We start from the raw sequence: 14,427 nt of genomic DNA, 5'->3' as shown, positions 1-14,427 counted from the left end.
TTCCTTACAGTGATCTTCATGAAACAAATCATCCACTTTAGGATATTACATAAATCAAGAGAAAAATCATTTATATGAGTAATATAGTTAAAATATTTCCTTGCAGTTCTTAAAATTAGTTTTGCACAGTTCCGAGTGCTTGGTTGTAAAGAAAATGGACAAGAGTAGGTAAACTCCTGACGTGTAAAGAAAACTGTTGGAAATTAGAGGACTGCTTTCTCCTTGCTCCTTTGTCTCCGTAGAGCAGGAGTACAGATAATCACAAGATCAATCCTCACTGCAGCAGAAAAATGAGTATTCTGAAGATTCATAGAATCATAGAATGGTTTGCATTGGAAGAAATCTTAAAGATTATCTGGAACTTTTGGAGCTTTTGTGGAACTTAAAAAATAGCACCAGAGGAGGATCATGCAGGTGATCAGATCAGGAGCACCTCTCCTAATAAAGACTGAGGAATCTGGGCTTGTTCAGCTTGGAGAAGAGGAGCCTCCAGGGAGATCTCATTGCAGCTTTTCAGTATTTAATTATGTACAAGACGGAGACCAAATCTTTACTGGTCTGATAGTGTTAGGTCAAGGGGGAATATTTTTAAACTAAAGGAGGAGAGATTAAGATTAGATTCCCAGGGGAAAATTTTCACTGAGACTTTAGTGAGGTACCAGAACAGGCTGCCCAGAGAAGTTACAGATACCTCAACTGTAAAGAGGCTAGGCTTAGTTGGGCTGTAGGAGGTCTGACCTAATGGTTGGCAACCCTATCTATGACAATGTGTTTGGAACTGGACCTTTGAAGTCCCTTCCAATCCAAGCCATTCTATGATTCTGTGATTCTATGATTCTATGGTCTAGTTCCTTGTCTCTGCCATGGGCAGGGTTACCACCCAGTATAAGTTTTACCCATCCAACCTGACACTGAACACTTTCAGAAATGAGTCAGTCACACCTTATTTGGGGAATATGTTCCAGTGCCTTACCACCCACTGCACACTCATAATTAAGAATTTCTTCCCAATGTCTAATCTAAATCTATTCTCTTTTAGTTTAAAATCCTTGCCCTTTTCCTATCACTGGCAGACATTTCCATTGTTTGTTGTTCTTCACAGTCTCACAGTCTCACAGTCTCATGCGGGTTGGAAGGGACCTTAGAGATCACCGAGTCCAACCCCCAGGATTCGAGTCTCTGTGTAGCAGAGCGGCACTTCTACCACTTGCGTCACAGGGGGGATTCGAGCCCGGGCCTCCAGTGTTGCAAAGCGGCATTCCTACCACTGTTCCACTGGAGGCACATTTGTTTCATTTAGTCAAATGAAAACAATTTAGAGTTTGGGAACACAAATTTACACCTTCTATCTGAGAACTCTGTCTCCAGGAAGGTTAGAACTGTGTTCTGCTCTAGACACCTAGCAAACAAGACCCTTGCTGGTATTGCCAGCTGTAATATACTCTTATTATAGAAAATAAAACCAAGGTGAGAAGAAGCTGGAAGCAACTGTCTTGGGGATATTCCTTGGTGTGGGCAGTCAGAGCATGTACTGTCATGTTTTCTACCTCTTTAAAGGATATCAGAATTTTCAGACTGATCATTTAGACAGTCTGCAACAATCTTCCATTAAATCTATTTCCTTGGGCATTCGTCACCAGAAACATAGACACAGTAAGCAAGATAAACCGAACTTAAAAGTACAGTACAAATACTTACTGGCTGGTACTGAGAAGATGTGTCTAGAACTGATATATTCTAGAAAAAACAGCTTGGTCACACAGACAGCTGTCATCTACCAGGAGGTGGGGAAAGTTTGACTTCCATTGCTGTGTTACACCTTTGTCTTAAAACAAAACAAAACAAAAACCCATTTTATACTGAGGAGATAAGCTTATCTACTTTCTTATTCTACCTCAAGATTTTTTTTTTTAGTAAAATTGAGAAAAGACTTTGCAGCTGTGCTACATCAAAATATGTACAGAAGCACAGGAAATAAAACCTTGTGCTGACTGGTTAAAGATCTTCTGAAGGGACTCTACACAGAAGCAGAAACAATCGTGGAAAGACAAAAAGTACCATCACTTATATCTGCTTCTCCATCCACAGCAATAACAAATGAGCCCCTGATTAGGCCTTTGGCCTACTAGACAAAACAAACTCTATATTTAAAGAACCAATCTGGAGTCAAAAGAGACATAAACATCTCTGTTTAATGATCTGCTTTCATAGTGGCAGAAATGAACAAATAGAACCAGACCTCTGTGTAAAATGATCAAGGAAACTATTAATTATAGACTGTAGAATATTTCTCTCTACATTTAAACATCCTACTCAAAATTTTGTATTAATCATTCTACTGGAGTGTAGAGCTGCTGTTCTGGAGGACCTTGACAGCCTGGAGAGAGGGGCTTAGAGAACCATCATCACATTCAGGAAAATCAAGTGCAAAAATGAGCTTTTTGCAGAAAAGTAGAAAATACTCAGAGTGATCTGGTTAGTAGAAGTTGAATATGAAATAGCAATGTGTACCTCCAACAAAAAATGCCAGTATTCTGGGCTGGATTAACAAGGACGCTGCCTTCAGGTAAAGTATTGCATTATTTCCCCTAATTTTTCACACTTGTAAAGTCAAATATGGAGCACTATGAACTTTCCAGTAAGAGAAGAGCATTGCACATCTAATACAGGGCAATAAAATGATTAGGGTTACACAACAAGAGAAGATAAGCTGAGTTAAGAGTTAATTCAGATTTAGGAGGTCAAGTCTTTTCAGACATTCATCAGGATACTTTTCTGCTAGTTGAACGGTATGGAGAAGGTGAAAAGTCTTCTTTAGATTGCATAGTATTAGGAGAACGAAAACCAGAAAAAATGCTTATTATGGAGAATGTGGAGTAGTAGTAAGGAATTTTTTTCATGTCTGTGAATGTGGTCAGAGAAACTGGAATCTGTAGGTATTCAAAACACATCTGGATACTGTCTTTAGAAAACTGTTACTGAATCGCTTTGGGTCAAATATTGGACTACAAGACCTCCAGAGGCACCTTTAAACATAAATTCTTTTAAGATTCTATGACATTTTCCAGAGTGTGGTGCACTGCAATAAGTATTCATTGAAGGAGACAAAAGAGGGTGGATGATTATATGGTAAGTGCAATAACGTGTTATTAAAAATATTAGGGGCAAGAAATGTTTGCAAGAGGGTAACATAAAAAAGGCAATGAGAGATGTAGATGAAAACATAAGACACTAAAAGTATCTAGCTTCAATAATTCCATTTTCATTTACATATTATCAAATAGATTTTCCATGTAATTTTAACAAACACTTTCTGCATATAAAATATGTCTGGTAAACTTAGTTTCCACATGCCTTAAAATGACTTGTAGAAACTTAAATTTAATTAAAATTCCTTGTTTATTTTTAAATATCTCAATTTAATTCCCCTTCAGCCTTGATTAAATCTTATACAGCTTTTCTGAATATTCATACTTATTTTAGGAGAAAGAAAGACATATGTTAAAATAAATATTATTCTGGAAGGCCGTATCATCTGAAAATCTGAGGTCACTGTTATCATCCATTTTCTCCCTCTAAATAAAGATGTTAATTGTTTTAAATCGTATCAAAATCATTTTCAGCTCAGGAGGTTGCTCATTCCTGATCTTGATGATAAATGTATTGTCACATGGAATAGATTTTGTTGCAACTTACACTTTCTTCTCTATGAAAGCAGATGCTGGAGAAATATGACCTCTTGCTGTAGCAGCTTTGGAAAACATTACAAGGCAAAACCAATGATTCTTTCAAATGGACTATGAGAAATCTTATGTTCACTGGATTGGCTTTATCATGGTCTTTCCTTTTTACTTTACTTGTATTGTTTTAACTAAATCTATGCCTAGAATATAGCTGTTTCATTTTTCTTTTCATGAATTAAAACTCAATCAAACAAATAAAAGCTGCTCTAGGTTCAACTACTATCTAAAAATTATTCCAAAGAAATAGATCATTCTAAGTTTTCTCTGTCAGTTAACTTTATCATTCCCAGTAAACTTGAATAGTGTCCTGGATCATTCTTTTAAATGTTTAGTCTTGTAAGAGAACCTGATTTTCCAAAGTATTAATTTGAAACTTTGCATTAAAATTTGCATCTTAACTTTGCATTAAAAAATATTCTGTTTCATAGGTTCTTATGCAACAATCAGTTGCTCATAATCATAATTCCTCTGTGTTTGTTGTGACATTAACCATCCTAAATTTCACCTAATACTTAAAATACCCTTAAGCTTTATACCATTTCATATCATATTATCTCATCTTCTTTTTGTTGTTTCTGTTTGTGTACTTGCTTATTCTTAAAATATTTATTTAACTTTTTCTCTTCAGAACATGTATTATGTGTTCCTTTCCACAGCAAAATAAATGAACTGGACAAGAAGTAGGTATATGAAATCACTGAAGACAATCTACCCTAAAATAAATCAGAATATTTTAAGAATAAAGTAATGAATCCATTTCATTATTTCTTGCAATGAGAACAGCAATCTGAACATTGAGAAGTTCAGAATGTAATGAATCATAGACTTCCATATAGAGAGCAGAAAAGCAATTTTAATAAATAGGCAGATCATATAAAAATGATTTGTATCAATATCTATCAGTCTGAACTCTGACAGTACTGCACCCACTGTTTCCCCCAAAGTAGGCAATAATGAAAAAGTGTCTCTTCCATTTATGCATTAATTTCAGGACTGATTGCACCTAACCACATTGAATCTGTCCACATCCTTTCTAAGCATGGCAACTAAAGATCACAGTTCCTGTCATGTAGATCAGTGCTTCAACATCTGGTTGGAAATTGTCAACTCTGCATACTGCAAATCTATGTTCTGTCAATAATACAAATGGATAAGTAGGCAGGTGCTATTTCAGAACTCCTCTCATACTGCTTTAAGCTGTGCTGAGCCATTTTGTCAAATAAAGCTCTAAAATGTGTTTCCTTGAGCTCAAAAATATTTGTTTACCTCTTTTATATATATATATATATTTTTTTTTAAATAAATATTATTACACTCATTTGTTACCTTGACTTGATTAAATTCAAAGTTCTAATATAATATACCACACATCTGAGTAGGCATTTTGCTTTTAAAAATAACTGCTCAGTCCAACTTTAGGTATACTATCCCAAACTAAACCATTAGGAAAACTTCAAAATGCTTTTCTGTGCTAACTTTTCAACAACTCATACACAAGGTGAGTCTTAAGAAGCTTGTTCAGAACAAATTTTTAAAGAAATTATATTCGTTTTTTTTGCTTCCTTTATGAATGACTTTTTTCTTAATTCCCAAACACAATGAGAGGGAAGAAATAAAAATTTTAAAAAATGAAAGGAGTAAATATGTGAAACACAAATGGCATTTACAGAATAATCTAAACTTCCTTTAATTATTACACAGTATTTAAATTCTACTTTGAAATTAAAGATTGTCAATGTATAAGATATTGCTAATTATGCCAAATAAAGGACACTGTTGACAATTTAGGAAAGATCAGTAAAGAGTAAAGAATTATTTGACAGCAGAGTGTTAATTTTTCTGAAGAAATACAATTTCAAAAAGTTGGAGAAAAAGGATGAATACTGTCAGATTAAATAAGAAGAGTGCTTACAACTGAGAAAGACAAAGGGATAATTATGCTGACATCAAAACTTATGCATTAAATAACATCTACTGTTAAAAAGTATAAAGAATTTTATTTGTAATTAATATTTTGACAGATATGTCACACAGATTTCACCTTTCCCACAAATTTCCATTTTATTAACCTGAGAGAACATATGCAACAGAATCATTTTTGGTAGTATAATAAATGCACATATGTATGCATAAATATTTTGATTTATACATATACACTCAGAATTTTATTGATGGTTAGAGTGTGTGGTCTGACTGTTCAGGTCTTGTCTGACTTGTTTAATTTGTTAATGTCCTACTTTTGATTTGATGATGTCTCCTATGGGAAATTTTGGATTTCTATTTCAAAAATGCATGGAAGGCTGCTTTAGATGCTTAAAATATGCTGTTCAGAATCTCCCAGCCACAGTGTGAATGAGTGCCTTTTTCAGGTTTCGGATTTTTCATGTAGAAAAAAAAAGGATTGTAAATATTATTTTTTCCATAATGAAAAAAATTGGATCTGATTTCTATGCATTTTAATTTTCAGTACAACTTGCTTCAGGAAGTGGTACACTGAAAAAAAACTGTCTGCAATTAACAGAACTCAACACAATTCTATATATGTAAATAAATCCATAAGTAGCTACTTATACAAACTTCCACAATTTGATCATTTGAAGTCTGTCATGGGTTGACACTGGTCATTGAACAGACACTCATCTTTGCTTCTTGCTTACTCCAGTCTCTGGTGGAGACAAAACAGAAGGAAGACTAAAAGTCTTGTGGATCAAGATAATGACATCTCAACTAAAACTAAAACTAAAATACTTTCAAAAAGAAAAGGCAGAAACCACCTACACAAGAAAAGCAAAAAGTGATATTCAGTTGGCTCTTCTCTTCAACATGTAGATTTTCAGATTCTTCCTGGGGTACAGGATCTTACCCTGAATGGTGCTTGGGAAGATGAATATCGTAGCTACGAATATCCTCCTTTTCTACTCCTTTCCTTGAGCTTTTTGTTGCTGAGCATGGTGTCATATTGTATGGAGCATCCTTTTAGTCAGTTTGGGTCAGTTATTTTAGCTGTATTCTTTCCCAGCCTCTTGCCCACATACCATGTCCTCATTTTTGTGGAATCTGGAATGGAAAGAGGAGGATTTGATATTATATAATTATAGAATCACCAAGGTTGGAAAAGACCTAAAAGATCATCCAGTCCAACCATTCACCTACTACCAATAGCTCCCACTTATGCAAGCACTACTCATCAGTAGCCAAGCACTGGCATGTTTTCAACACTATTCTAGCCACAAGTGAAAAGCACAGTGATGTACTTATTGCTATGAATAAAGTTAAGTCCATCTCAGCCAAAAACCGTTCAAAGTCTCACATTTTACTATTAGTTCCATAGAAAGAGACAATTATTACATTGCCCTCATCTTTCAAACTGTTACCTTTTTGCTCAAAGAGAAAACTTAGACTAGATCAAGAGCAAACCTAAAACATAATAGATAGCAAGAAAAAGTTGTCAACTCCAGTCAGTTTGAAGAATATATATATTTTTTGTAATGGAAAGAAGAAAAGAACCAGAAAATATGGGGAAAGGAAAGTGTACTTTCAAATTTGGTCATGACCATCAGGGACAAGATTATAAAGTCTTACTATCTAAACGGACCTAAGATATCTAAATAGTAGATAGAACCAGTAGAACTGTGGCTACACTGGTATATACTTTGTATTATTATATTTTATTTGTATTGTTAATACATAATGGTTTAATATATGGAGAACATAGGAAATGAGTGGACAAGGCATGCTTATATCAAATGATATGCAGAGGGTTTTTCAGAAAGCTTTTTATTAATTTCTAGACTCTGTATTTATACTACGTGAAGTAATGCTGTCTTATCTGGGTTGTGTAGACTTTAAAAATATTTCCATATCATTTAAATTTAACACATTTCCCTCTGATTTTGGAAAGACTGCAAAGCAAGTAAAAAAGAGCATTAAGCATTAAAAAGAGCGTGTCTAGCACATCGAGGGAAGTGATCCTCCCCCTCTACTCTGCCCTGGTGAGGCCTCATCTGTTATACTGTGTCCAGTTCTGGGCTCCCCAGTACAAAAAAGACAGGGATCTCTTGGAAAGAGTCCAGCGGAGGGCCACTAAGATGGTGAAGGGCCTGGAGCATCTCCCCTGTGAGGAGAGACTTAGGGAACTGGGTCTGTTTAGTCTTGAAAAAAGAAGGCTGAGGGGGGACTTGATCCAGGTTTATAAATACCTGAGGTGTGGGAGTCATAGTGGTGAGGCTGGTCTCTTTTCAGTAGTGCATGGGGACAGGACTAAGGGTAATGGGATGAAAGTACAGCATAGGAAGTTCCGCATGAATGTGTGCAAGAACTTCTTTACAGTGAGGGTGATGGAGCACTGGAACAGGCTGCCCAGGGAGGGGGTTGGAGTCTCCTTCTCTGGAGATATTCAAGACCCGCCTGGATGCCTACCTGTGTGACATGGTGTAGGGAGCCTGCTTTGGCAGGGGGGTTGGATCTCTAGAGGTCCCTTCCAACCCCTACAATTCTGTGATTCTGTGATTCTGTGATTCTGTGAAGTGGAGCAGCAGACATTGTGACAACTATGTAAGAATGATCACTGAGTAGAATATAGCATAGAACTCTGTAATTATGTCTGAAACCATATAGTCACCTGTAAAGTCTCAGTCACCCAGTGGCAAGTCTTTACATATTTTAATGTGAAAGCAGTTACTAAAAGTCAAGAACTGAGATTTCCAAATAAATAAGGAAATCCTTATCTTCTGTCAAGTATGCCCCTCAAAAACCATGTGTACTACACAACCATGGTGATCCTGCCCTTTACTGTGAAGCAACACAGCTTAGTGAAGAACTAGTATCTCAGAATAAACTACAACAAAGTATTTAGATAGATACTGGTAAATGCTTATAAATGCAATCATTAGAATCATGTTACAAGTGGGGAAAAATAGATGCATTCTGTCTCAAAATTCAGCTAAAGATCTATAGTGCACTAAAGATGCTTTCTGGTGTTTTGTTATTTTTTTGAGGGAAGGAATAATAAATGTCAAATCAGTCATCATAACATTTTTGAACAGAGAAGGTGTTATACATTATCTAAATCAAACAGATATTGTCTCTAACAAATATGTTACCAGATAATAAAAGAAACAAAAAGCACAGACTGAATACAAAATATTTAAATAGAAAACAAATTAAACAATATAAAGAAATTAGGATGTCCCTGGAAAGAGTTACTCGACACCATTTGTAGGAGATTTCAGTGATTAGGTTTTAAAAATAGTAATTATTTTTTCTTTGATAATGAACCCAGAATCTCAAAGAAAAAAAGTAGTAAAATAAAACCTGAAAATTATGCTGAGATTTTGTAAATAGATATATAGTAAATTACTCTTCTCATTTTTCCTTAGTCTCTTCAAATACCTTGAAAAACAGCAAGCATTAGCTCAATTAGCTCAATTAGCTCATCTTATTATTCTAAAAATAATTGAAGATGAATATAAAATATGTTCTATAAACTCTCACACAAACAAGAGTGGAAATAAGATTTCTAATAAGAGAAACAAGTCTTTTCTATTACTAGTATTATGCCAAATGTACACAGTACTTTCCTTTAATCTGGAAGACTTAACATCAGTAGAAACCTATCCACTCACTTTATTGTCCAAAGGCTGTGTAAACTTTGCTATAGTGACACTTGGAAGGCCTCTGGATTCTGTGTGTTTGCGAGCTGCTGCCAGTGCACTGTTTTCTGTCATGGTAATATAGTATACAGCCAGTTGGTTCAATGACATACAGAAGTCCATGACTGGACATTCTTGTGCTAAGTAAAGAAGAGATAAAATTTACATGTGTACAGCAAGGAACTCAGCTTGAAAAGAGAAGAACAAAGGTTATGTTAATGTAAAGAAAATCAAACATCTTTGCTTACTTCAGAAAACCAGACATCTCTTCAAATATAGAGAGATGTTGCAGGTGGTGAAACAGCATTTTCTTTGCACAGATGTGAGACATCAGTCTAACAACCATATATTCTTAAAATAGAACAAGAGAATTCATAACATTAATTTTAGGTTCATCAATTTTATGGATAAAAGTCTCTTTAGTGTAGTACTGAGAGAACACTGTTAAGTTTTAAATCAAATTGTTTGAGTTAAAGTCACAGGATATCTGTTGAAATACAAAATACAGTGCAAGGCCTCTTCCACCTCCCCTTTTGTGGAATTTAATTTACAGCTGCTACTGAACTGAAAATATTCTTTCCAGGCTGATGCTGAAAAAAATGTAATCAAGTATAATTTTAACTCAAGTCTGTCTATACTATATTGTACTACTGCCATGACTTCATATACCACATCAAACATAGTGCAACACACATAGTGCACTGAAGAAGAAAGGAAGACCAGGAAAAGTTTAATTAGGGAAAGAATAAGAAAAACAACTAATTAAATTATTGGTATAGTGTAGAAAATTATTAGTATACTTATACTGATGGACTTCCTGAAAAATATGTAACAGCTCTTGCTACTAGTGATTCAGGTGCAATGAGATGGCCTTATCCTTGGCAAGACCAATTATCCCAGAAAACAATAATTTGTATTAGCGAAGAAACTATAATATATGTAGTATTTTATGTATGCAGAGTGAAATGCTATATAAGCAGGACAGGAAGAACAACAGTACACAAACACACATACTTCGCATATGGGATACTATGATATAATATATATCACACAGATGCATTGAACTTTTCCTGAGATAATAACAAATTAAGAATAAATTATTCAGAACATGAATGAGGGACAATGATCTTTCATGACATAGAGGAAATACTTCCGATAAAGGAGCAATAAAAGGAGTCTCCATACACATGACTCTCTGATGCACTGAACTAATTTTTCAAAAGTCCTGTGTTCCTACTTTTCAGTAACATTAGGAACACAATGAAGAAAATGAGTGCGACATAGCCTTAGACAACATCAACTGAATGCACTTCAACCAACAGTCAGATTAGCAATAAAACTGAGGTGCTTTTTCTTAAAAAATAAAGGTGAACTTGAAAAAATGAAATGTACAGCAGCTAAAGCTGTTAGAAGACGTTTAAAACATATGGTTTAGAAACAATCTGATAATTTATATACAACATAATAGATATTGAGTACAGTATACAGTAGCAGTAACAGTAAAGAACAACAAGGAAATAACTGAACCTTGTTTTATTATGAATTGTTTTATTCTGCATTAAAATAATATATAAACCACAACCTGTTGTTGTTTTGTTTTTTTTCCACTCTGAAGACCTGACACTTTATTTGATTCTTCTCAATTACAAGTTTTTTACTACACTGTTTGCAAAAAACAGGTTCTCTACACTATGCAAAAATGAAGAAATCATGAAGTCTAAATGAGGGGAATATATATTTTTACAGTTACTAAAACTGTCATATAAGTTAGACTAAGTTCATCAGAAACCTAGGCAAATATGCTTTCCAAATTTTAATATGCATATATGACACAAGTAGATGGAGCATGCCATTCCACACATCTTCTAGGTGTGTGCCTCAACATATGTTATAATAAAATGTGAAAGTGTCCATTTGTAAAACCACGAGAAGAAAGGAAAAATGAAAAGAAATTTCATCAAAAAGAAGAAAAGGAAAATTTCACCTTCAGAATTGAGAGTTGTTTGCTAAAAGGAAGCAAAAATAAAACAATCAGCTAGTGGTACTGACTGTTTTAAAATAGAACCATTCAGTACAGTTTCTGTTCAAAGTTTGGCATTAACATTTCATTGAGTAAGATATGTACAAAGAAGTTTACTGATAATGTTTCTGATATAAAATTACTTATAACTGAGACAAAACAAAAACACTGCAGAATTCTGTTCCAATAACCACTACCCCAGTTAATTACTTTCATGAGAGGAAAATCAAAACAAAACAAAAACAACACAAAACAGCAGCAGCAACAACAAAAGCTAGTAAATTAAATAACTTAATCTAATGTCACTGGCTTCTACATCTCTAATGAAACAACATTCTCAAAAACATGATAAACAGAAGAGGAATGAATAGCAGAAAAATCATTTTAAGTTACCTGACTTTTAAACATCTAAAATTAACTTTGCAAAGACATTTAAAACAGAATTTTAATGATGACTCAGAAGGGACAAATCTTAGTTTTACTCAGAGACTTAAATAATTCTGGTAATTTAGAGCTATTACCCTATGCTTAATAATGTATCTATTAACTTTCAACAATTATATATAATATCTTCACAGATAAATAACTTTAAAAAAAAAAAAAAAAAAAAGCAGTTAAAAATGCTGATTAATTTAATTTTGCACATTAATTTCAGCCTAATGAATAGGAAAGAATTACATTGCTGAAATTCAGTTGTCCTTTATGTAAAAGTAAAAGTAAAAGTAATTTTGACCAAGTCATATTTTTGAGGAACAAATAAGCCCCCTTTTTTATTTTACAAGTAATCTCCATAAAAATGTACTCATGGACATTGATATGCATTCACACACTCATTTGCAAATGTTCATACAAACAAAAAAAATGTATCTGAAGAGAGATAAATCTCGTAAACATGAAAGAATAGGATGAAACTTTCTGAGGATAAAATATTTAAATATAAAAAAGCAGTATTATCTTCAATAGCGCTATGTAGATGAGGAAACCCCACTCCCCACCGCAAGCTCTCCTCTTCCCAAAACATAAATAAACAAAGAAAAAATAGAAAGAACTTACTGAAAACAAAATAATAAAAGTAACAAATTTGTAACAGACAAATAACCTGAGTACCTGAAAAAAATATGGAGAAGATTGTAGTGAGTGTGAAAGGCATTTGAAGAACAAAGCTATTATCAGGCATAGTCAGTATGGGTTCATGAAGAGAAAGCCCTGTCTTCACTGTTTGATTCCTTTTTATGATAAGATTACCCACTTGGTGGATGAAGGAAGACAGTGTATGTCATCTTCCTGGATTTCAGTATAGCCTTTGGTATGATCCTTCACAGCAACTTCCTGGGCAAATTTCCCAACTGTGAGATAAGTATGTTCACACTATGCAGGGTGATAAACTGACTCAACAGCAGAACTCATAGTGTTGTGACAGGGACCCATTTAGCTAGTAGATGGTCACTTGTGTTGCAGAGGCCTTGCAGAGCAATGTGGATGGATTGGAGCACTGAGAAAACACTGGTGTGAAGTTCAACAAAGATAAATGTCAGGTACTACACCTGGCATAGAGTAGTGCTGGATGCAGATACCAACTTGGAGATTAATGGCTGGAGAGTAGCCCAGAAGAAAGTGATCTAGGAGGGCTGATGACAGCAGGCTCAATATGAACCAGCAGTGTGCCCTTGCTGCCAAAAGTGCTATCTACTTTTTGGGATGCATTAAACAAAATACAACCAACTAGTCAAAAGAGGTGATTGTCCTGATTTATCTGATGTTGGTACAGTCTCACCATGAATAATGTATGCCCCACACATAAAAACATTATTAAGATACCTAAAAGTGTCTAGACAAGGGCAACAAAGCAGGTAATAGGAATGGAAGACATGTCTAGTGAGGAGAGGGTGAGGACTCTTGGATTGTCTGGCCTGGAGAATACGAGTCTATGAGATGACCTCACTGCTTTCTGCAGGTCCTTGAGGAGGGGAAGTACAGAGGGAGGTGCTGGTCTCTGCTCCCTGGTATCTTCTGTGCTGATTGCAGGATGTGCAGGAGTGGAACACAGTGGTGCTATGCCAGGGGAGTTTCAGACGAAACTGGACAATTCTTTACCATCAGACTGTGGAACAGGCTTTTATCTCACCACAATGAGATGGTTGCTGTCCCATGCCTAACATTAATTGAGATGCATTTGGAAAATGCCCTCAATAATATGTTTAACTTATGGTTAGCTCTGAAGTTGTCAGGCAGTTGGACTTGACAATCTTTGTAGACCCCTTCATGTGAATTATTCTATTATAACTAAAGAATGTATGGTAATTTAGTCTTAGGATAAAAGTGACTGTAATCACATAAATATAAATATACTTCAAATTGTTTACATAAAACATATCTAGGTGCTTTTAAAAAAAAAAAAAAATAATTCTAGACCATATTTACAGTGTTTGGTCTTGTCAAACTTGAAATCTTCTAAAACAGTTCAGATTAATTTAATTATATGTTAATTCTGTGCTAATATTCCTTAGGTTTTAAGATGGTGATTCAAGTAATTCAAGGAGGGTTATTACTTATCTCTTGACACATCTTGTCAAACTATCTGCTCTTTGGGTTTTATGAGATTTCAAATGTTATTGATAAAGATGACACAAAAATTTTTACATATGTTGAGATTTGTATAACATTCTGAGTAAGATGCTAAAATGATGAAGTCAGCATGCTATATGTTTTACTAAGTATTGAAGCAACCTTGAAAGATCATGAATTCTCTAACACTGTATATATGTAAAATCAAGAATAAAAATATTAATATTAAAAGGTATTAAAAATATATACCCCATTTTAATATGCTCCATTTTACTCACATTTACTTAGACACAGTGTACTACTTAGTTCAGTGAAGTCTTGTGGCCTGCTTTGTGCCACATACCAGATTCAATAACTGTTTCTTCTGGCATGTGAATCCATTAATATCTGCAGAATTAAGCAGTTTTATGTCAGATTATTAAAGACTCACGTGACTGCACAGGCTAAA

General features: G+C 34.5%; 1 long non-coding RNA gene across 1 annotated transcript; it reads right to left on the bottom strand.

Moving 5' to 3' along the window:
* Positions 1-6,605: 6,605 nt before the first annotated feature.
* On the bottom strand, positions 6,606-10,765 carry LOC116652975. The gene is made up of 2 exons (XR_004306256.1): positions 9,368-10,765; positions 6,606-6,800 (listed from the first exon to the last, which is right to left on the bottom strand). It is a non-coding gene; the product is annotated as an uncharacterized LOC116652975 (long non-coding RNA).
* Between the last annotated feature and the right edge of the window lie 3,662 nt (positions 10,766-14,427).

The sequence above is a fragment of the Coturnix japonica genome, chromosome 2 (genome assembly GCF_001577835.2).
Source record: "Coturnix japonica isolate 7356 chromosome 2, Coturnix japonica 2.1, whole genome shotgun sequence".
In the NCBI taxonomy this organism is placed as follows: domain Eukaryota; kingdom Metazoa; phylum Chordata; class Aves; order Galliformes; family Phasianidae; genus Coturnix; species Coturnix japonica.
The sequence above is the reverse complement of the archived record's forward strand: the minus strand, read 5'-3'. Positions and strand labels throughout refer to the sequence as shown.